We start from the raw sequence: 23,049 nt of genomic DNA on the forward strand, positions 1-23,049 counted from the left end.
TATTTCTCTTAAATGTAGAATCTAAACAGAACAAAACAAAACCTCAAGCTCATAGATACAGAGAACAGATTGCTGATTGCCAGAGTCAGGACAGAAATGAGTGAACTTTTTTTTAGGTCTTGACAAATTGAATAATAATAATAAAAGATCAAAAGGGCTTCCATTAATTCTCACAGACTCCCATCAGCACTGTGTCTGGCAGGTCAAATTTCCCTATGGGCTTTGTCCCCACCATTGCTTAGAAACCAATAATACAGTTGAACTAAAGAAGCCTAGCTTATTATTGGTCCTCATATTGTGTTATCAATGTTATACAATAACACACAATATTAGAAAAACAAACACAGCAAAAGGGAGTTCTTCATAACTTCTTTATTTCTTCTGGATTTAAATTAGTCCTGGCAGAAGTGTGAGCAGAAGAAGCAAAAGTGGGTTTTTTTTTCCATTTTATAAACACATGCAATACAAAATCTCCTTAATTTGGAATACATTTGGCTAAGCATCTCTGGGTGGGGACCTCTGAGAGATGTGTAAATGTAAACCCTGCCTTGATCTCTGTTTCTTATACAATCAGTTGCAACTATTAATGAATCTATAACACCAGGGTGTGAGACAAAAAAAACAAAAAAACAAACAACAATGTAATATGATTTTTAAGAGTCTAGACTCATGCATTCCCATTTTATAGACAAGGAAATGGAGAAATAATAAGGGTTTACTTTCTTGCCTAATGTTAGTGGTTACCTAAAGTCCATTCTTAATTTTAGGAATGAGGACATCACTTTCTCAAGTACAAAATTCACTCATAAGTACTGGAGGTAAGAAGCAGTAAGCTCTCTGATTTTTTTAGTCTTGTAGTCTTGGATGCCTTTTTCTCCCTATCAGAGCTTCCTCCCTCATTTCCTGCCCCCCTCCATGGTCCTCTCTTTCCTCATGATTATACCTGAAGCAATAAAGTAATATGAACACCCTTTCTGAAAGATCTGAATTTGGGTTTTCAGAGAGGACTGCATTCCATTGCTTCCTTCACCTTCATGTTCACAGAAGCCCAGCCCCAGCAGAGGGGAGGGAAAGATGTCATCTCCATGGATGGATGGCATCCAGAAGCTCCTGTCAGACAAGCTCTATCCTGGGGACAGGAAAGGAGCTCCAAACTCACTCTCTGGTAGAGAGTATTGACCCACTTATACACTTCAACAAGACTGACCCATTCACATACCATGTGACTCAAGACCAGTAGAGACAAGCTACAGGCATTTCAGCTTTCCTAACACACAGCTCAGGAATCACTTCACTCCAATTCAGATTCTTGATTTTGTCTACTATTTTTGGTACCTGTGCCTACCCTTTAGACTTGCCAATTAAGGTTGAGATCTTCAGCATGGTCCTCAGCCCAAATGATGATAATGATGATAGAATAATAATTCATATTCATCACATACCTACCATGTGCCAGACACAATATATATTTCTTACAACCTTATAATAGCCTTTTATTATACTCAGTTTATAGACAAGGAAATTGATGGTCATAGATATGAAATGACTTTCTCAAGGCCGTACAATTTATAAGGGACAGAATTGAAATTTATATGCAGGCCTTTCTGACACCCAAGCTTTGCTCTTTCTAACACATCTCAGTGTTACTCTCCAACTTTTTAACTTAGGCACATTCTCTTTTTGGTTTTGGTTTCTTTGAGAGACTCCTCCTCTCAGAGGCCAAACCCTGGATGCTGGCTCATTTGGACTATCTAGTCCCTAGTAAAACAGATTGTAGTTTCTTCACTACTGCCAAACACAGACAACATTGTCTCACTACTTAGCTTAAGTCCTTTCATACCTGCTAATTATGGGCAAATCAGAGAATGAGAAAGGAGATAGGAAGGAGGAGATATGTGGGAAAGTCATGTAGCATGTAGATTCTTCTATGGCACAACAACCCATTAAACTTCAGAACCCATTTACAATGGGAACTCATGCAAAGTTTCATTTATTTAATCATTGTCCCTTCCCTCTCCCACCCCCACAGGCTCCTTGGGTATTCTTAGCACTGAGAATGTATGCTCTTATTTCATAATTGACTGGTCCCAGAAGGCCTGAAGACCAGCAAAGGAGCCAGCTCACTGGAAGAGGGACAAGAACAAGAAGTTTGTGGTTACCTTAATGTCTCTACTGAATGGGCTGATCAAGGTATTGGAGACCTATGGTGATGACACTTAAAGCATAAACCATGTGCAGATATCAAAGATAATGTTATATTTCAGGATCATTATAGCTTCAGGCTATTTTCACCAAGCGTAGTCCAACCCTGGTCTCAAAATAGCTGTTGTCTTTTAACACCTCCGGGGGATAACGGCCACATCTTTTCCAATCCATGAGCCGCCCTGAATCTCACAGAAATATACCGGCTTCTTTTATCTTAGGCAATGTCTCCCTTGGACAAGGATGAGACCAGTATGATTCTTTGTCTTAACATGGTTACAACAATAGGCCATGGAGCAGAGACCCCTCACATTTGACCTAGTGCTTCCTACGAGCATCTTGACAAGCCAAGGCAGATGACAGCAACTCAACCTTTCAATTCAGCCAACTCTGATTATCTAATCTCCTAAAGGCCCTTGACTTTGAAGTCACAATATTCAATTTAGGCCTCTGCAGTAAATTTATGGAAAATGTGTTAGGAAACGGAAATCTCTCTTGATATGGACAAGGCCCAAGATAATGTCAATTCCCCTCTGGCCAATAAAGAAGTCCATGTTGTGTCTGTTCTGAATTAGCAACATGTGGAGGAAGTAATTCTGATGATGATAACAGAGCGTTACATTTCCAGTATAATTGCTGCTTTCCAATAGGCTTTTAGTGACATGAGGCTCATACCAATAGCAAAAGCCAGAGTAATTGCTGAGATGTGGTCTTTCCATTGCTTGTTAAAGCTATTTCCTCTCTATAATAGGAATAGAACAGTGCAAGTAGTACAAGCTTTGGTGGATCTCATCATGTAGCCATTGACTTTTATTTAATAATGACTATAAAAAGTCCAGAAACCTGCTACCTCTGAAATTAATATCTTGTCTTCTTTAGTATTTATAGGAGCTATATATCTTCGATTCATAGTTCTCCAGACTTGTTCCCCACTTACCTTCACCTTTCATTCACTGGCAACCATGGATTGATTATTATGCCTCTTTTATGTTATACCTGTTGCCAATTTTAGGAATCTGGAAACATTTTGTCAACCCTTCCTGCTTTCCTAAAGAGCTGTTTCATAGGCGAGATTCCTAATGGTCCTTCAAAGCCCAACTAACTAAGCACAATGAGAGCAGTGGCGGTGACAGAGTCACTCTGTTTGAACGTCACTCTAAAAACCATAGGAGGGAGGGACACCTGAGTGGTTTAGTTGATTAAGCAACGAAATCTTGATTTTGGCTCAGTCATGATCTCAGGGTCCTACGATGGAGCCTGGGGTAGGGACTCTGAGCTAAGCAGGGAGTCTGCTTGAAGAATCTCTTCCTCTGTCTGCCCCCCTCCCAGTCTGCTTACTCTCTGTCTCTCTAAATAAAATAGATGAGGTAACTGGAATTAAGGAGGGCACATGATAAGATGAGCACTGGGTGTTTACTATATGTTGGCTAATTGAATTTAAATAAAATATAAAAATAAATAAATCTTTAAAACCCATAGGAGGGAAAATTCTCAACTAACTTCTCTACTGCCTCTTCATATATACCTGGCATGGAAGTAAGAGTTCAAGAAATATTTAACTCTAAAAAGTTAAATGTGTCAACCTCACTTCAATCAAAAACCTTAAAAATTCAATCACCACCTTCTTTGAGAAGTTCTTTAAAACACCTAGTGTGCACAAATGTGGACCCAGGAAAGCTTGGCATTGAAAGAGTGTGTGGCTACCATAACAAGAGCACTATAGCTGCAATAGTGTGTAGATTTTCATAAACAAGAGGAGGGTCCTAGTTCTTAGTATAAAGACATCTGGAGCAGATACACTGAGAAAATAGAGGGGATTGGAGGTAATGTTTTTTAAACTCTTGTACTTTAATGTCCCCAGTTTAATGCCCACTTAGTTTCCAACATATACTGCAGTGTATCACACACACACACACACACACACATATACACTACACACACACACACACACACACACATATAAATACAGTGTATCTTCATCTATAGCCCTAAACTTTCCTGTTGGCAACTAGAGGAGCGATTATGTCCCATGCTTTAAACTGAGTGATGGGGCAGCCCCCGTGGCTCAACGGTTTAGCGCCGCCTTCAGCCCAGGGCCTGATCCTGGAGACCCGGGATTGAGTCCCACGTTGGGCTCCCTGCATGGAGTCTGCTTCTCCCTCTGCCTGTGTCTCTGCCTCGCTCTCTGTCTGTCTCTGTCTCTCTCTCTCTCTCTGTCTCTCATGAATAAATAAATAAAATCTTAAAAAATCTTAAAAAAAATAGACTAAGTGATGAACACATTGCTAGAGGCCATTTTGGGTACACTATTCCCTATCTGTTGAAAGTATAAAACTAAATCAAATAAATATAAACAGAATCATCCTGGGCAGCCTCCAGGCCAGTTTCTGCACAGCATAACACCCAAAAGACATAAATCAGACTCAAAAGAGCCTTGAAAAGTCATGTAAGCATTTGGAGAAGTTTTTCTGGAGGAGGCAAAGATGAGGAAAAAGATAAAAAATACTTTCAATCACAACATTCTTAAACCTCAAAAGATTGATCCAGTAAACTCAAATCATTAGTATAAGTTTCTCCTATGGCATGCGTTTGTTTCCAATTTCTTAACCTCAAAGCTACATATCTAGACTGCAAACAAAGATATCTGGTCAATAAGAGAGATACAAGTGCAAGGAACAATACTGGCCTCAGAGCACTCGGGTGGCTGCATATTATACATGACTGGAATTCTGTAACAGTCTATTTAATCCAGGATATCCAACAAGCACATTTCATATTTATGTCATTTTAACTTTATAACCAGGGGACTTTAGCTTGGGAGAGGATAGCTTTCAGGAAAAAAGTTTAGTCTATGGAACTATCCCTACTTCTTACAAAGAAATTAGTCTATAAAACATGAAAAAAAAATCTCTTCCAATGACATTAAACTGTCATTAAACTTCTAAATATGAAAGAAAAGAACAAAAGGGAATGTCTCATTTTGCTCTCTTCAGTACTTAAAAATCAAACCTAAATTAGGAATTCCACTAATGACTGTATCCTATTAGTAACTGTGTGCTACTGAATGCCATCCAACTAATATATGTATAGTTTCTTCAAAACTTAGATGTGCACATCAGTAAATCAAATAGTAAATTTATTACTGTGGATTTAATAATAACTAATAATGAGACCATGTTGTAGCTCTTTAAATTTTAGTTAAACTTGATTTTTTGAAAAAGTAATGGTTAATTAGGCATTTTTTTCTGTATTTGTGGTTTTCCCTTTATAATTTTTTTTTAAAATTTTTATTTATTTATGATAGTCACAGAGAGAGAGAGAGAGAGAGGCAGAGACATAGGCAGAGGGAGAAGCAGGCTCCATGCACCGGGAGCCTGATGTGGGATTCGATCCCGGGTCTCCAGGATCGCGCCCTGGGCCAAAGGCAGGCGCCAAACCGCTGCGCCACCCAGGGATCCCCTCCCTTTATAATTTTTTGAATGTACCCTTGGGATCAAAATGGATTCCTGTCTATGCTTCAGATATTCAATGTTAGCTTAAAAGTAACAGGTTCAGTCTGGAAGACAAATTCGGTGTGAAATGGGTAGAAGACCCATCCAAGGAGATCAGGTTGAGAGTCTTGGAAATCAGGTCAACCTGGAAGGTCCTACACTAGTCTCAGAGTCTGTTGCCAAAGTGTAGTGTCATGAATCCAGTTGAAAGGAGCCAGGGTAGTAAATGAGGAAAGGTAAAGAAAGAGGATAAACGAAAAAAAGAAACTGAATGTTGGTATTGGTGGCCAGGAGAGGCAGATATACACAAAGTATAAGGTGCAGTTCGGATGAGCACTCTGGGCTTTATTCAAGACAGAAGTAGCGGTCAGAACCTTTTGTATCAGTGTCGTAGAGGTAAAAGTCGAGCAGAAGGTAGCAATGAATTTTGTGGAAGAAATGGTTAATTATACACTAATATCTCTTCTCCCCTTCCTGGTACCTGAAATATTAGCTGGATACTTGAATGTCAACAATAAAAGTCTACGTTTCTCAGATTTCCTTGCACCTAGGTACAACAATGACCATGTTCCTTCAGGATGTAAGCAGAAATGGAAATGCCTTGAAAAGAGAAAGCCCTACTCTTCTACAGTTTTCTCTTTGGAATGCAGACATGATGGCCAGAAGGGAGCAGTCATCTTGGGCCACCCATTGAAAGCAGCCAGTTGACAGCAGATCAATAAGGTGGAAAGATCCACTTTGGGCTGTTTCAATTCCCATGAGAAGGAAATACATACTCTTCTGTTTTGTTTCTCAGACCCCTGTTATTTTATGTTTTCAATTATCTATAGTCAATATTGAATAACAGAGGTGGAGAGGAAGGAATGAGTGAGAGCAGGAGTCTGGTCCATGTTGTTATCAGATGCGTGATTGTCACATTCCCTTTTCTTATTTTGCTTCCTTCCTTCTCAAAGGGTGAGGAAGTGAAAACTTGATAGAAAAACTTGTATGGACCTGGAGGGGGAAAAGGCTGAACCAGAGATTCCTGGAGTTTGCAGACTTATAAGGTTATTTCTGGCATTTCAATTTGGGTCACAACAGCCTCTGTGCTAACAGACCATCAGATTTAACAGAGAGATAAAGTTCTTCTGGTACCAGTGCCCCTCATTCCTGGGCTAGACTTCAAGGGACACAAAATTTTTTTCCAGATCTTCTCTACCTTTTCTCAAACTTGCTTCCCAGGCACCCTTAACGTTCCTCTTGCCTCCAAAGTTGGGGGAGGTATAGTGAAGTGTGTCTGTAGTTGGCAAACTATAGCCCAAGAGTCAAATCCAACCCACTGCCAGTTTCTGGCCTTTTTTTTTTTTTTAATGCTAAAACAATCATTCTTTATGAAATTTTATCAAGAATCAGAGTTTGGCTAATTGTTAACATCAAAGCTGTTAATAAAATGAGAGATGAAGGAAGAGCAAGAAATCATTTATCTCCACATGGAAATACCTAATTTCAAATAATAATTATGATGAAAGTGACAATCATATATGACTTCTCTGTTAGTAAAACATATGAAAAACGAGAACCCATTAAACAGAAATAAAAATTGAAGTAGTTTACCTTCACATACAAGCAAAACTGCATCAGTGATAGATCGGTCTAAAGTAGCACTCAAATGAACTTGCATAGTTCAATAGGAAGGTCATAAGATAGATATATTATATGTATCTTATATTACATTATATATATAATAAGAGTAAGTACATATATGTAGAGCTTTCAGCTAAAAACGGTTGCTGCATTTTTAATGGTTAAAAATAAAAATAAGAGGGATCCCTGGGTGGCGCAGCGGTTTGGCGCCTGCCTTTGGCCCAGGGCGCGATCCTGGAGACCCGGGATCGAATCCCACGTCGGGCTCCCGGTGCATGGAGCCTGCTTCTCCCTCTGCCTGTGTCTCTGCCTCTCTCTCTCTCTCTGTGACTATCATAAATAAATAAAAAAAAATAAATAAAAAATAAAAAAAAATAAAAATAAGAATATTTGTGACATATGAGAATTCATATTTCAGAGTCCATAAGTGAAGCTTTGTTGGCACATAGTCATGATCACTGGCTTATTTATTATCTGGCTGTTTTCCCATTCCATTGTTAAGGTTGAGGACTCAGACCAGAGACTGGCCTGCATAACCTAAAGTATTTGCTATTTGGCCCTTTCTAGAAGAATGTTGCCTTTCTAGAAGAATGTATGCCCCAGTCATAGGTAAAAGCAGCAGATTTGGTCTAAATCCTGATCCTATCACTGGCTGAGTTGAATTTGGACTTGTCCTTAACCTCTCTTATCTTTAGTAGTTTCCTTCTATGTAAAATTTGTACAATAATACCCTTTAGGATAGAAATTTGGAAGAAGAAAAGGAGAAAAACACTTGAGATTGCCTAGCTTGGGGTATACACTTAAATGTGATAGCTGTGATATGATTATCTCAAATGCTCTACTTCATGAATGCTTGAGTCTTCTATGAGAGATAACCTCTCTCCATGCACACATGAACAAATTTTATTTCAAATATCATTCTGAGTAGTTAATATTGATTATAAGATTAAAGCAAATGGCACTGCATCTCCAAGAGAGTTTTTAAATCTCAGTAAGAGCTCTTGACCCACATAGATCTTCGTTTGATGAACGATACTGGTGATATATCTGTTGAGTTATGAGTTCTTGGGTATTTCCAGTTTATTCTGATAAAAGCTATGATTGCACTGGTCCTCAGGAAAGAGGTAGAGCCTGACTTTTTTTCTTTTTTTCTTTTTTTAAATGGGGGCAGCATCCTTTAGAAGGGAGCTCCGTGGAGCTCTACAAAATGGAGAGATTGTATAGGCAGAAATGGGTTTTGGAGGAGAAGAAGGGGAAGGGGACCCTTAGGGGGAAGGGCAGGGAGTCTTATCCTGCAAATTACCTCACTTAGTGCTGATCAGGAAATTCCAGACTGATTGGTTTAAAATTTCACTCCTTGGAGAGGCTGAAACTGCAGGGAGAGTATGTATTAAGTTTTGGGGAGGCTTAGCAAAAGTGACTCCATTTGGGGCCTATTATTTCTTCTAAACACTAGTATGTTCTTCTGTTCTCTGCCTGAGAAATCCTAGACTCCTTCAGGGCTCACATCAAACATTAGCTCCTTTAAAAAATATTTCTAGTCTCATTTCTTGCCCAGCAAGAATGGAGTGTCCATCCTCCGTGATTCTGTAGCACTTCAGTATAGTACTTCTCATACAGCACTGTAATTATGTGCTTATATATCTGCTTCTCCCATTAGTCCCTGTTGTTCCTCAAAGATGCACATTATATCTTACTCATCTTTGGATCTGCTGCTTCCATTGCCTGACACTTATCAGGAGTCAGTTTAAGTGTTGGATAAACAAATTAATAAGGAAAGTACCTGATAGGAAATCAAAGCTAAATCAGGTTTGTCCAGGGCTCTGCTTTGTCAAGATAAAGATCTGGGATCCCCACTGCTGCTCCTTAGATGGGGGCAGGGTCCCAGATTCCCTCTCTCCCAATCACCAAAGATTAAATCTATGATTGGTATGATTTAATTCTGACTCCTGCTTTCTCCTCGTTCTGTGTATCAAATGCTCCAATTGGCTTTGGCCTCTTGAAAGTATTAGAAATTTCTCATTGGCCATGTTCTTAATTCCTTGCCTCCCCAATCTATTGCTTTACTGTTAGTCATTTAACTTTTTTTTTATACTTCTCTCCAATTTTAGTTGGCTCTTTTTTTTTTTTTTTTGTTGGCTCTTGAGAATGAAAGGAGACAAATATGTGCTCTGTGTACCCATATAAACTAGAAACTCCTAATTTTTAAAAAGGTAGATGGAGGACAGGGAGAACAGAAGATCTCTTCTCAAGGCATTCCACTTGAAAATGAAGGTCTAAAGTAATCTTTTGTGTCATATTTGCAAATCATGTGATGCAGTAGTTTAAAAAAAATCAATATAGGGGCACCTGGCTGGCTCAGGCAGTAGGGCATGGAACAAGTCTTGATCTTGGGGTCATGAGTTCGAGCTCCATGTTGTGGATAGAGATTACTTTACAAACATCACTGTAAACATCATGTGCTAATAGAAGCCCAGTGTCCATATGTAGGAGGCAGGGCAGACTAGCTCATTTCATTGTCCCCCAGCCGAATCTCACACGTCCAATGTGTTCACTTCAACAGGCATCATCCAAATGGAAATACACAGGATTCCTTGCTCCCTGAAAGGTCACAGCCTGGTGTCTGACAAGAGCAAGTTCAGCAACAGGCTCTGGTCAGGAAGCCTGGGACTGTACGGTGCTCTGGGAGTGCTGTCTGCTGGCTCGAAGCCCTCCAGGTACTTAATACTCAACACATTCTCCCACAGAAGTATTACTGTTCCCAGGAGTAAAGATAAGAATCCAGGAAGGGCCAAGGATGCTTTTCATCCATAAGGCCCTGGGAGAAATCCCTTCTCCCTGCGAGATGAGACTCCGAACACATATGGATGGAGAGGACAATCAGACTCTGATAATGAGTCCAATCAGGATCATAGTACGCTGATGAACACAGAAACCAGCCATACTCTTTGCCCATCTTCCTGAGATTTCAGCTGATACATTGCAGGAGCTGCTCCCTCCCCCAGGTGGGGCATCCATGCTTGCCTGCAAAAACCAGGGAGGTGAGGCCTCATTGCACTTCTATCTTGCTTTACAAAAGCTCAGCTTTTAAAATGCAGACATGCAAAACTGGGTAATAATTTACATTGTAAAACAGCTCCATTTACTTAAATGGCCTATGAAGATCCTATCAGGCATGATTTGGGTTGTGAAAATGCCATCAAATCAAACTTTACACCAAAATATGAAATAGAAAGTAAAAGACAGCCCGGTCTCACCTAATGGGGCGGAAGCTCACGGTGAGAGAGCACAACAGAAACACAAAATATTGGAAATGTTTGCGACCGAGGTGCAAAGATTAAAATACATGCCTCGTTGGCTCTTCCGCACATGGGGTTGACAAGGTTTCTAAATCTGCCCTGGCATCCTCACCTGGCCGGTGACAGTGACGTTTTTACCTTTGGCCATCTCACCCTCCGAAATCTGGGGCAGCCTGCAACACTATCCCCAACTGGGGCAGTGGAGAAGTGAGCCCCCGCCAAGGGCCACAACCAGGTTATTGCCTGGAACATTCTCAGATGGCTGTTTAATGTTTTAAATCCACACTTAACCCTTGGGCCCCAGGCCTGCAGTGGTTCAAAGCAAGGGCACGGGAACAGCTTGAGCTGTTTGTGTTGCTACTTCGGGAGGATCGGATGAACGGATCACACCGCACACCACACCAGTCATACAATCTCAGCAGGAATTTATTCTGGGCTCCGTTTCACAGATACTAACACTCACCACTTGGTTTGGGGACTGGAAATAGCACGCCCTTTTTAGAACCTCCAAAGGCCTCCCAAGAAGCTCACCTCGAATAAAAAAACTGAGCCTCGTTTTGCAGCTTTGTCGATGACTGATCTGCAAACCTGCTTCCCTATCCTGATAAGATATTCTACTCATTTCCCGCCTTTAAGCATCTACCCCTCAGACCTAGAAAACACTGCCAGGTTCTCCTGTGAAATTAATGCCTTTCTCCCTCCATGATCCTACCAGGATTTGACCCTCATGAGAACAATGACACCATCTGTCTATTTTTACTTAGAGTTGTCTCTCGGTACATAGCCCACTGCTTGACTCACGCCTCCTGCGACTGTACTACCACATGCTAAGACAAACTCAAAAGTCAGGATTTAAGCCAGTGTGGAACTGAGGCACAAATAAACAGATTCCCGAGACAGAAGTGATAGCCCAGGAACAAACCGAAGGATCTGTAAAAAGATGGTTCTGTAATTTAATCATTCTACAAATACACACTGAGGAAGTGTACATACCACACATGATAGTGGGAAAAAATGGTGAGTAATAAGTCAGGTGTGGTCCCTGCCCTAATGGAGCCACCAGTGAGTGGTGGGAAAGCAGACTTTAAATAATAGTTTTATTTGTAATAAGTGCTCAAAAAGGAGGGATTGATACTCATTGCTCCCTTTATTTGGAATTCTCTTCTTTCCCCCCAAGATATTAGCTTGTTTCTTCATTCAAGTCTCTTCACTGAATGTCACTTACATAGAACTGCCTCCTCAGACCACACTTTCCTAAATTTTAGTCCTGGTCAATCTCTACATTGACCCTTTTAAATTTTGTTGTTGTTGTTACACCTATCTTACCTAATAGTATGTTACATAATCCAGGGCTTGTTAATCAATCGCCTGTCCCTGCCACCTGAGTGGAAGTCCCCTGGGAATAGGAGCATTGTTCAGCTTTCTATTCCCAGCCCCTGGAATGGTGCCTACCTAGTGGTAGGCACCAATCAAATATATAGTGAGTAAGTAAGTATCAGCATGATGCTTTTCCAATCAGCAGGAAAAGCACACATTAATCAGTAAATAACTTGGGGATAATTCATTTTCTGCATATCCCTTCATCATTCTACATTTATCAATAGGTTAAACTCCTTAATAAATGTATTAATGAATTATAAATGAAAAAAGAGAAGAAGGATGCCTGGATGGCTCAGTCAGTTAGGCAAATGCCTTTGGCTCAGGTCATAATCTCCAGGTCCTGGGATAGAGCCCTGCATGGAGCTCCCTGCTCAGCGGGGAGTCTGCTTCTCTCTCTCCCTCTGCCCCTCCACCTGGCTTGTGTGCACAATCTCTCAAATAAATAGATAGATAGATAGATAGATAGATAGATAGATAGATAATAAAATCTTTTTAAAAAGGAGGATGACAAATCATAAATGTTTAGCCAGAGAGTTTATCACACAGTGATTGCCATGTAACTACCACCCAGATGTCCAAAGAGAGCCTCATCAGCCCAACAGAGGCACCTCTCGGAACCCTGCTGGTTAGGGTGACTGGCCATCCCAGTTTGCTTGGAATTAACTCTGTTTTAACACTGAAAATCCTGTGTCGAGGTTGCTCAGCCCCAGGGAAATCAGGACGGTTGGCCACTGCATGTCCAGTTACCACGGTACTCTTCTGTCAAAATTACCCCTCTCCTGATATATAGACACCACAGATTAGCTTTGTCTGTTTTTGAACTTTCTATAAATGAAATCATGCATTTTTACTCACATTTTGTATGAAGAAGGAACTCATTCATCTCACTGCTCTAAAATATTCCATTTATTTATTCATTCTACTACTGAGGGACATTTGGGTTGTTCTTAATTTGGGGCCCATTATAAACAAGGCTGCTGGGAGTATTCTTGAACATGTCGTGTTACTCAACCTATGTGTACATTTCTTCTCGGCACATGTATTCGTAAGAATGGAACTACTGGATCATGGGCTGCAAGTGTATTCAGCTTTTGTGGAATACCAAATAGTTTTCCAAAGTGGTTGCACTAATTTATACTCTCACTGGGGATGTATGAGGAATCGAGTTTCTCCACAACTGACCAATATTTGGTATGGTTAATCCTTTTACCCATTCTTCTGAATGTGTAGGTAGTATCTTACTGTGGCTTTTATTTGCATTTTCCTAGTGTTTTTTTTTATACTTTTTTAATGATTTTTTAGAGAGAGAGATTGAGTGAATGAGAGAGGAAAGGAGGGCCAGAGGCAGAGGGATAATCTCAAACAGGCTTCACATTCAGCCTGGAGCCTGATGTGTGACTTGATCTCATGATCCTGAGATCATGAGCTGAGCCGAAACCAAGAGTCAGACACTCAGCGGACTACGCCACCCAAATGCCCCAGTTTTTATGTTTTTTAAGATGCCTGTTCAAATCCTTTGCTCATTTTTTATTGATTTTTTTGTTTTCTATTATTACTTTAAAAAAAAAAAAAAGATTTTATTTATTTATTCATGAGAGACACAGGCAGAGGGAGAAGCAGGAAGCCCTTCCTCTCCGCAGGAAGCCTGACGCAGGACTCCATCTCATGACCCCAGGATCATGACTTGAGCCAAAGGCAGACACTCAACGACTGAGCCAGGGTCCCCCTATTTTCTATTGCTTCTAGTGATCTTTTCCTTATTCGTATATTCTCTCTAAATTCTGAATAGAAGTCTTTTTGCTGGTAATATGAATTAAAATATATTCTCCATATCTGTGATTTATAATTCCATTATTTCAATAGTGTCCAATGTATCTATTTTTCCCTTAACAGGTAGTGCTTATATTTCCCCATTTAAGAAATCTTTGCCAAACTAAATAGTCCTGAAAATATTCTCCTATTTCTTCTATAGTTCATTTAGAATTGAGTTTTGTATGTGGGTTAGGGTATGGCTCGAGTTTTTGTTTCCTTTGTTATTTTTGTTGTTGCTGTTCATATAAAATTTCAGCTGATCTGGCATTCTCTTTTGAGCATCCTCTTTTCATTCTGTCAAAAATCAAGTACTTCAGTGCAAGGGTCTATCTCTGCACTCTTATTCTTGATCCAATTGTCTATACTCATACTAATTAATAACTTAATTACAATGCCTTTACAGTAAGTTTTAATATCTAATCAGAAATATTTCAAGTTTATCTGGCTACTTAAGGATCACTACATTTCCACACAAATTTCAAAATTCAGATTGTTCATTTCTACACACACACACACACACACACATGCACAAGCCTGCTGGAATTTAGGTCAACATGGAAAAATTTGATAAATTTACATCAGTGACTCTTCTAATCCATGAAACAGAATACATCCTTCCAATTCTTAATTTTTATTAATGTTATTTTAATAATGTTCTTTCTATACTATAGAAATCTTGCCTATTAGTTTGGTTTTGGATATTTGAATTGTTTTGGATGTTCTTCTACATGGTATTATTTGTTTAATTCATTTCTTAAATTGTTGCTGGTATATGGGATTCAAATTTATTTTTGATATTAACCTTGTACCCAAAAAATTTGCTATATTCACTTGCTAATTTTAAGTTTGTAGATTTTAAATTTTTCTGTGTATACAATCATGTTGTCTGTGAATAACAGCTCTATTTATATTCCATTTTAATCCATGTACATTTACTTTAATAATGTATGTGTGTCTATATGCATTTTATTTAATAATAAATTGAATGGTCACAACCTCTTATACAAGATCGAACAGGAATGGAGAGAGAACAGTCATTGTTTTACTTCTAGTCTCTGGTAAAAATTGCAATAGTAGGTCATTAAATATGATGTTTGCTATTGGTATTTTGTAGACATTCTTTTTATCAGTTTAGGGAGGTTCCTTTTTATACATAGTCTGCTATATTGTTTTTAAATTATAAATCAGGGTTAAATTTTGTCAAAATAGTTTTCTACAGTTATTGACATAATTATTTTATTTTTCTCCTTTATTATGTTAGTGGGAAAAATTATCAATAATGAATTGACTTCTGAGTTTTAAAACCAACCTTAAATTCTTGGAATAAGCTTAAAACTAGTCCTAATATATTATCTTTTCCTATATTCTTGATTTCAGTTTGGTATTTAATATTATTTACCTATATTGATAAGAGAAATTTACCTATAATTTTTATTTCTTAGAATGTCTGTCAGTTTTGGGACTCAAGGTTATACTGGTCTCATAATATTAATTAATTAATTATAATTATTAATTAGTGTTCACTCTATCCTCTGAAAAATTATGTTGAAGAGTGTTGTGATCTTTTCTTTAATATTTAGAAATATTTATCAGTGAATACATCCAGCCTTGTCGCTTTCTTCAGAAGGTTGTGTGTGTGTGTGTGTAAATAAAAAATATTTTATTAATTTCCTAATTTTGTGGATCAAAAATCAGGCAAGGCACAGGAGAAACAGCTTTTCTCTACTCTGTGATGCATAAGAAAAAATGCAGCTATTATTTATAGTCAGAATCTTAGGACTAGGATTATCATTGAAGATAATCTAGTCTATCTGGTCTGGGAGCCAGCTTGTCTTGGAATTTTCTTTGTGGGAAGTTTTTTTTTTAAATTATTTTTATTTTTTTATTTTTATTTTTTCTTTGTGGGAAGTTTTGTTTTGTTTTGTTTTAAACTCTACTTAAGGGCCAAATAACTTTTTGAGTCTTTGATTTGATGCTTTTCCTCAGTTTTATGGTTTTTTTCTCAGTATACCATCTTTTCAAATGTAGCTTCTGTCCTATGCTTTCCTATTTTTTTTCTTGTGCACCAATTATCCAAATATTAAATCTTTTTTTAAGGTTTTATTTATTTATTCATGAGAGACACAGAGCAAGAGAGAGAGAGAGAGAGAGGCAGAGACACAGGCAGAGGGAGAAGCAAGCTCCATGCAGGGAGCCTGACTTGGGATTCAATCCCAGGTCTCCAGGATCAGGCCCGGGGCCAAAGGCAGGCGCTAAACTGCTCAGCCACCAGGGCTGCCCCAAATATTAAATCTTATTAATGTAACCTGTATATCTAATAAAATCTTTTATGTACCTTGATGCTTTTTTGTCTCCATTATTTAGTCTGAATATTTTCCTTAATATTTTTTTTTTTTTTATTTTTATAGAGAAGAAGAGGGTGGAGGGGCAGAGGGAGATGGAGAGAAAGAATCTTAAGCAGGCTCTACATCCAGCCAGGAGCCTGATGTGGCACTTGATCTCATGACCCTGAGATCATAACCTGAGCTGAAATCAGGAGTTGGGCACTTAACCACTGAGCCACCAGCTCTGTCTGAGCTGAGCTCAGTCTGAGCCACCCCAAGTCTGAATATTTTCTGTTGACCTATCTTCTAGTTCACTAATCCCCCTTTCTGCTGTGTCTAATTTACTGCTTAACTCAACTAATTAGCCTTTAGTTTTTACGTTTTCAGTTTGAGAATTTCATTAGTCTCTTAAAAAAAACACTAATGAAATCTTCCAGCTTGTCATTTATTCTGTCTTCTCTTTTGATTTTTAATGACCGTTTCTAATTCCTAGCATGTTCAGTCACTTTTTTTATTCAAGGTCAAATATTATGTGCAGAAAATTATCAAGATCATATGAATCTCTGACTGACATCTTCCTCCATAGAGGGTTTATTTTTTCTTTACAGCAGCCTATTAAAATTGGGTCAAATCTCTTTAATCCAGTTTGGGATTGAGCGGTTTGAACAACAGTGTCAGTTTTTATGGAAGATGGTCTATTTCTAGCTTACATTTACTCCTAGGTTTTATTCCTGCTATGTTTCAAACTGGAAGTCTGGGGTGTTTACCACATATCCTTCTATTTTAACATCAGTCTTCCAAGCTCTATGAAGTTACCAAAATCTCTGCCTACACTTTCAGTCTCTTAGATGCCACTTTATACCCTGCTTTTTAGTCTCTTGGCTCTAAGCTGCTTTAGAATTAGCAAATGCCTCGATGGGAAAGATATCTATAATGTCAGGCTCACATTAATGTGTTACTCTTCTCTGTTGCTTTGATAGCTCTCCAGGCCTTCACACGGGATTGTCTGAACTGTGACTAGATTTTCTAGAATTTCTTGCTTCTTACCTTTTATTCAATAAAGGGGGATTTCAGCAACTAGTTGATGTTATCTCAGTGACAGGTATTTCAGTGAGGAGAATGAAAAATCTAGAACATCTTAGAATGTATGCATGTCATAAAACAATTCAAAGAAAGAATATCATTAAGATTCTGAATGTTGGTGAACTTTTAATCAGTCAAAACCAACCTTAACTCCAATACCATTCCAGGCCTCAGAGATGAATGCAATTTAATCCTGAGCACTCTATATTATTTGGGGGAAGGAGGAATCCTTACATTGGAAATAAAACTAATAATGATTGAAAATGTTGAACACCAATAAAAAATAAATTAAAAAAAAAAGAAAAAAAAAGAAAATGTCTGAAGACTGTCACTTACACAAATGGGAAAACAAATGGAAAATTCAATGTGAATGTTTGTTGAAAAGTTAACTAGGCAGCAAGTACTCAGGGGTTCTTGAACTCAATGTAATAAGCAATCGAGGTGGTAATCAAAATAAAATTTTGGTGGATGCTGTGCTAAAAATTTAAACTCACCAGCTAAATCAATATATTAGGATGGCATAAGTCTTTCATTTCACGTAACAAACACAACTAATTCTCAGTGAAATACCGGGGGACTATGTTGGAAAGATTTTGAGGCTGATTCTGAGCTCAGGGGAAAAGAGAACTATGATCAGTAGTGACTGTCTCTTATTGATAGCACTTTTGTTGTGTGTCTGCCATCTGTGATGTAGATGTCACACACAAAGATATATTTATGAGCATAACAATGGTGAATAATCAAAATTGTCTTGAGATAATCCCCAAGAAAATAAGCTCTTATATTTTTTGGCTATGTTTTTGTTACATTAACCATCTGGATCCAGCATTCCTTATGTCATTTAGGTTTTGAAGCTTATTACTTTTCTGTGAAGTATGCATCCCTGTACTACACACATACATCTGCATGCCTACACACTGTAGGTACTGCATGCCTACACATTGCTGTTCCTTCTGGCTTCAGATCTTTGCACTCATTCTCCCACTTTGAGCCTCATCTCATTCTTTAGACCTGATGTTTGAGTCTGCCTTTTCAGCCAAGACCATGCTTCCCTCCTTGACTAAAATTCCCAATTGACTCTCTTTCCAGTTACACTGCTTCAGGTTATTCCACAATAATGATGGGCAGAACAGATGGGACAACATGGAATTTTGAAGATGGATGGTTTGGCAGAAGTGCACATGGTCCCAAATGCTCTCTGTCACAGAGCTCGGGGTTCTTTCCTGTATTTTTCAGTCAGATTCTCCACTATGTCACTTTTTCTTCTTTATCCACCTCTGGTATAATTCTTCTTCATCCTTGATTTTCTTTGTACCTTCTCTTCATATGGTTTTGCTTTTTTTATGTCATTAGCATGTGCTCAGGGTCCCATAACAGGACACACAGGTGTAATCTTCATGGTGACTTCTGTTCTACTTGCTAGATTGTAAACATTTCCCTTTCTCACTTCATTGTATGGGTCTCAAGAATATGGAATTTTCATGGAATTTTACTCTGCGGCACCATACTTGTATCTTCAACTGATTGTTGAAGACTTCTTTCCCTAAATCTACAATACTAAAATACCATATTTTTACATTATATCATAAAAAATACCTATAAGCAAATTTAACTGCACAGTTGTACCTTGAAAATCTTCTAACCATATGTATTTTATGTATTTAATTTTTAACCTAGTCAATATCTCAATTCCAATATAAGAAATTCTCTTCAAAAAAAAAAATTCTCTTCAGTTAATACTACCCTTCAAAGGGGCAATGACACTGAAAGCATATATTCCAAAGGCCAAATTTGTCACTTTTTTTTTGTAAGTTGAATAATGCTGGCTTGGTCCTGTCCTGCCCTCTGTCCCTCTAAGTCAGAGGCTCACAAATTATGACCTATAGGCTAAATGTAGCCTTACTGTCATTTTTGTAAGGCCTTTGAGCTAAGAATGATCTTTATGTTTTTAAATGATTATATTGTAAATGGATCTATAAGGACCTACATCAAATATTCAAATTTTAAAATAATTTAAAATGCATATTAGAAAATCTCATATAAAAACGTGCCCTTCACCAAAATGAGCATTGTAGTTTCCTCTTTCATAGTCATGCCACGTCAAACGAAAACCCTAATGAAAACAGAACTGTACCTTCCAGTTTAGGATTGTTTTGGTTTCCATAGTTAACATTCTGACAATCTTGCTTCTCTAAGCTGCAGCAAAGGGGAAGGAGTTGGGCAGGGAAGGTAGTTCATTGTAAGATGTGACATTTTGGAATCTGTTCTTGGTTCTGTAGGCACAGGAGCATGACTTCTCTTTTTACTCAGGTCTGATCAGGCACTTGAGCAATGACTCACAGTAATTCATCTCACAACCAGATGCCAGTTTGTTCATTTTTACTGGGAGAAGAACCCAGGGCTGGCTGTTTATTCTGTTGGAAAACTCTCTCTCCACGTGAGGGTGAGTTGATACACGAGGCCAAATTGAGGTTGTTAGCAGTCTGCAACGACTCAGAGATCCAGATGGTTTTTAAGGCTATTTGCATTATATCTTATTGTCTTTTAGTACATATCTACCTAAAAAAACTTGAGTTCATCTAGATCAGGGGTTGGTCAACTATGGCCTGTATTTGTAAGTGGAGTTTTATTGAAACAGAGCCATGCCCATTCATTTATGCACTGTCTGTGGCTGCTTTCTGCAACAGTAACTCTGTGGCCTGCAAAGCCTTAAAAAATTTACTGTCCAGCCCTTTACAGGGGTCTACTGACTCCTGATCTAGTAGTCTAGAGTTTTTTGAGCAGCAGTTATGACCTAATATTGCTTTTTGAAACAATTTAAGGAATTATGACCAGCATTTTTTAAAGTAGAATAAAAAAGAATGGAAACATCAGAGTCCATTTTTTTTTTTTTTTTCAAGATAAGTATTATTTTGTGAAACCTTTGTTTTGGTGTGTTGTGATGGTTCATTTTATGTGTCTGTAACACTGGGCCAAGGGACGTCCAGGTATCTGGTCAACATATGTGGATGTGTCTGTGCGAGAGTTGCCTGGAGAGATTAACATTCAAATGGATGATGGGCACTGAGGGGGGCACCTGACGGGATGAGCACTGGGTGTTATTCTGTATGTTGGCAAATTGAACACCAATAAAAAATAAATTTATCATTAAAAAACAAAACAAAACAAAAACAAATAGGTGGACTCAATAAAGCAGATTGCCCTCCCCTCAATGCAGATGACAGCATCCTATTGGTTGTGGGCCTAATTAGAACAGAAAGGTGGAGGAAGGTTGGATTTGCTCTCTGCCCAACTGTTGAGCTAGGACATCAATCTCCTGTGCTTGCTTGTGCCTGGTTCTCTAGACCTAGACTGGAATCTACACAATTGGCTCCCTAGGGTCTCCAGCCAACTGATGGCAGATCATGGGCCTTCTTAGCCTCCAAAATTACATGAGCCAATACCTCATAATAAATCTCTATGGATGTATCTCCTATTGATTCAGTTTCTCTAAAGAATCCTGACTAACGCATATGCATATACACAGACATATGGATATGGATTCTGGCTCACAGTGCAAAATATTTTTTCTTATTGAGGGTCATGTTAAATAACATTTCGAAAAACACTGACCTAGAAAAAGACCTTTTTTCTTAGACAATTCTGAAAAACACCAAGGAACTCTGACTTTCAGACTCCCCTTCTTACTATCATTATTACTCATAATTTATAACAACAGTATTGTGTGGCACATCATCATTTTCAAATGCCTTCCAAAAAATCCCCACAATGTCTCTATGCCAAACATGAGAAAAAGAAGTTCTTACCCTTGATTGAGGGTCCAGGAGGTCATGGCCCCAGAAGTCAGCTGCCTTGGTCAAGGCCACAATTCTCAAGATCAGAGCATGTCTTCAAACCCATGTCTTCTGACTCATTGTCTAGGCCCTTCCCTACCCTGCCCTGTCTTTCTAGGGTCTACAAAACTCCTTCCTGTCTAACACTTTTATCAAAAAGGAGAGGAAGGAGGGGGGAGGAGATATTTTGAGAGCTCTAGCTTCAGTGCCCATAGTGGGTGAGATTGCCTAAGTCTGAGGCCCAGGCCTGCCACTGCCACTCTGAGGCTGAGCACAGACCACCAGCTTCTCTCAATCTGAGTTGTCATTGACAGCTGTGGGGAGCCAGACTGAGTTCATCTGGGTTAGGGCCTCTTGTGCTGTTTGAGCCCTCAATGTCAACAGCTAGTCCTCACATTCACTCTTGCCTCCTGCTATTTGTCCCCAGTTTTCTTAGCCCTCCAGACAAGGTCAAGGCAGGAGGCATTTTTCCAGTGCCAAAAGTGAATCTCCCAAATGATGTTTCCCAATTCTCCAGCAGATTCAAGAACCCTTCTTTATGTCTGAGAATTTTATAATTCATTCCCCCACTCCTGGAAAGGGACAGCAAGGTAGAGGCAAAATTGCGTCTGAGTGGGTCATATTAATTTTGCTCTTCCATGTAGTAGAAGGTTCTTTGTAAGTCCTTGGTGATCCTACATGGTAATAAGGAGGACTATGAAGCTGCCACATTCCAGTCTGCCAGGGACAGAGCTATAGGGATGGTTTCAAAGAGAGGCATCTTGGGACACCCAGGTGGCTCACTGATTTAGTGCCTGCCTTAGGCCCAGGACGTGATCCTGGAGTCCTCGGATCGAGTCCCACATCAGGCTCCCCGCATGGAGCCTGCTTCTCCCTCTGCCTGTGTCTCTGCCTCTCTCTGTGTCTCTCATGAATAAATAAATAAAATCTTAACAAAAAAACAAAGAGAAGCATCTCTAGGACATTTTATCCCAAGGCCATTAGCATGAAAGGGATATAAAGAAGATAATCCTGAAAATCCTAAACCTCAGAGTGGCAGTGGCAGCCCTGGGCCTCAGACTTAGGGCAATCTCACCTCTCTCTCTGTGTCTTTCATGAATAAATAAATAAGATCTTAAAAAAACAAAAAACCCAACGTGGAAACAGAGCCCCTCCTCCAACTTTAGGCAAATGGGTGTGAGGATTAAACTCTTCATGTGGTTACTTTGATACTCAAAGGAAGACATCTGGTTTGAAGATGATGGTACAAAGTCACCTCCCCACCCCCGATGCTCCCTCACTCCCCCTCCTTGCTGTAAATCAAATATAGAGGAGAATGAGAACCCCAAATACCAACTCATTTTCTGCACTGGGGCTCATCTAATAACAAGGCAGATGGGAGGTATCCAGGAGCACAGGGATATTTTGAGAGCTCTAGCTTCTGTCCCAAGCTCTGAGGTTCTGCCCACATAAGGCCAGTGGCCACAAAGATGTTGGGGACGGCAGGAGATGCCAACTACTCCCCAGTGCCCTTTAGCAGACCATAGCTGAAGATGTTTTCTGAAGATCCTTCAAGGACTAGCAGGTGGCTAACACTTAAACAATGAGGGACTGTTCCCCAGGCATTGATTTTAGATGTTGGAGCTTCCTTACCTAATTTTTTGCTGACCATTATGAGGTGTTCAAAAATAGGCTAATCAAAGATTGTGACTTTTAGCAGTCACGTTGGTTTGGAAGGATTGGGCCATTAAGTAAGTTAAATCAGGGTGGATGACTTTTTCAGGAGGAAATCCACCCGGGGCAGGGGATCTTCCAGCCAGCATAGTAGCACATCCTAGAGACAATTGGACGTCTCTAACAGGACCCTCAGGAGTGATGGAGAGGAAGGAGGGGGGAGGAGAAAGAAAGGAAGAGAGCTGGAAGTGTTGTCAGGGAGGAGAGGAAAGGAGAGGAAAGGAGAGGAGATGTGAAGGAGGAGGAAGCATTTTTCTCAAGGACTCTGAACTGGCAGCTGTGACGTACT

At 39.3% G+C, this 23,049-nt stretch overlaps 1 long non-coding RNA gene across 3 annotated transcripts in view; it reads right to left on the bottom strand.

The window, feature by feature from the left end:
• Positions 1–17,276, bottom strand: part of LOC144297295 (uncharacterized) — a 42,393-nt gene extending 25,117 nt beyond the window's left edge. For 2 of the 3 annotated variants that reach the window (XR_013364355.1, XR_013364348.1), the window contains exon 1: positions 17,179–17,276. This is a non-coding gene — a long non-coding RNA (uncharacterized LOC144297295). The remainder of the gene's footprint in view (positions 1–17,178) is intronic. The other variant, XR_013364359.1, reaches the window with a different exon arrangement.
• Between the last annotated feature and the right edge of the window lie 5,773 nt (positions 17,277–23,049).

This window comes from Canis aureus, chromosome 2 (genome assembly GCF_053574225.1).
Source record: "Canis aureus isolate CA01 chromosome 2, VMU_Caureus_v.1.0, whole genome shotgun sequence".
NCBI classification, from domain to species: Eukaryota; Metazoa; Chordata; class Mammalia; order Carnivora; family Canidae; genus Canis; species Canis aureus.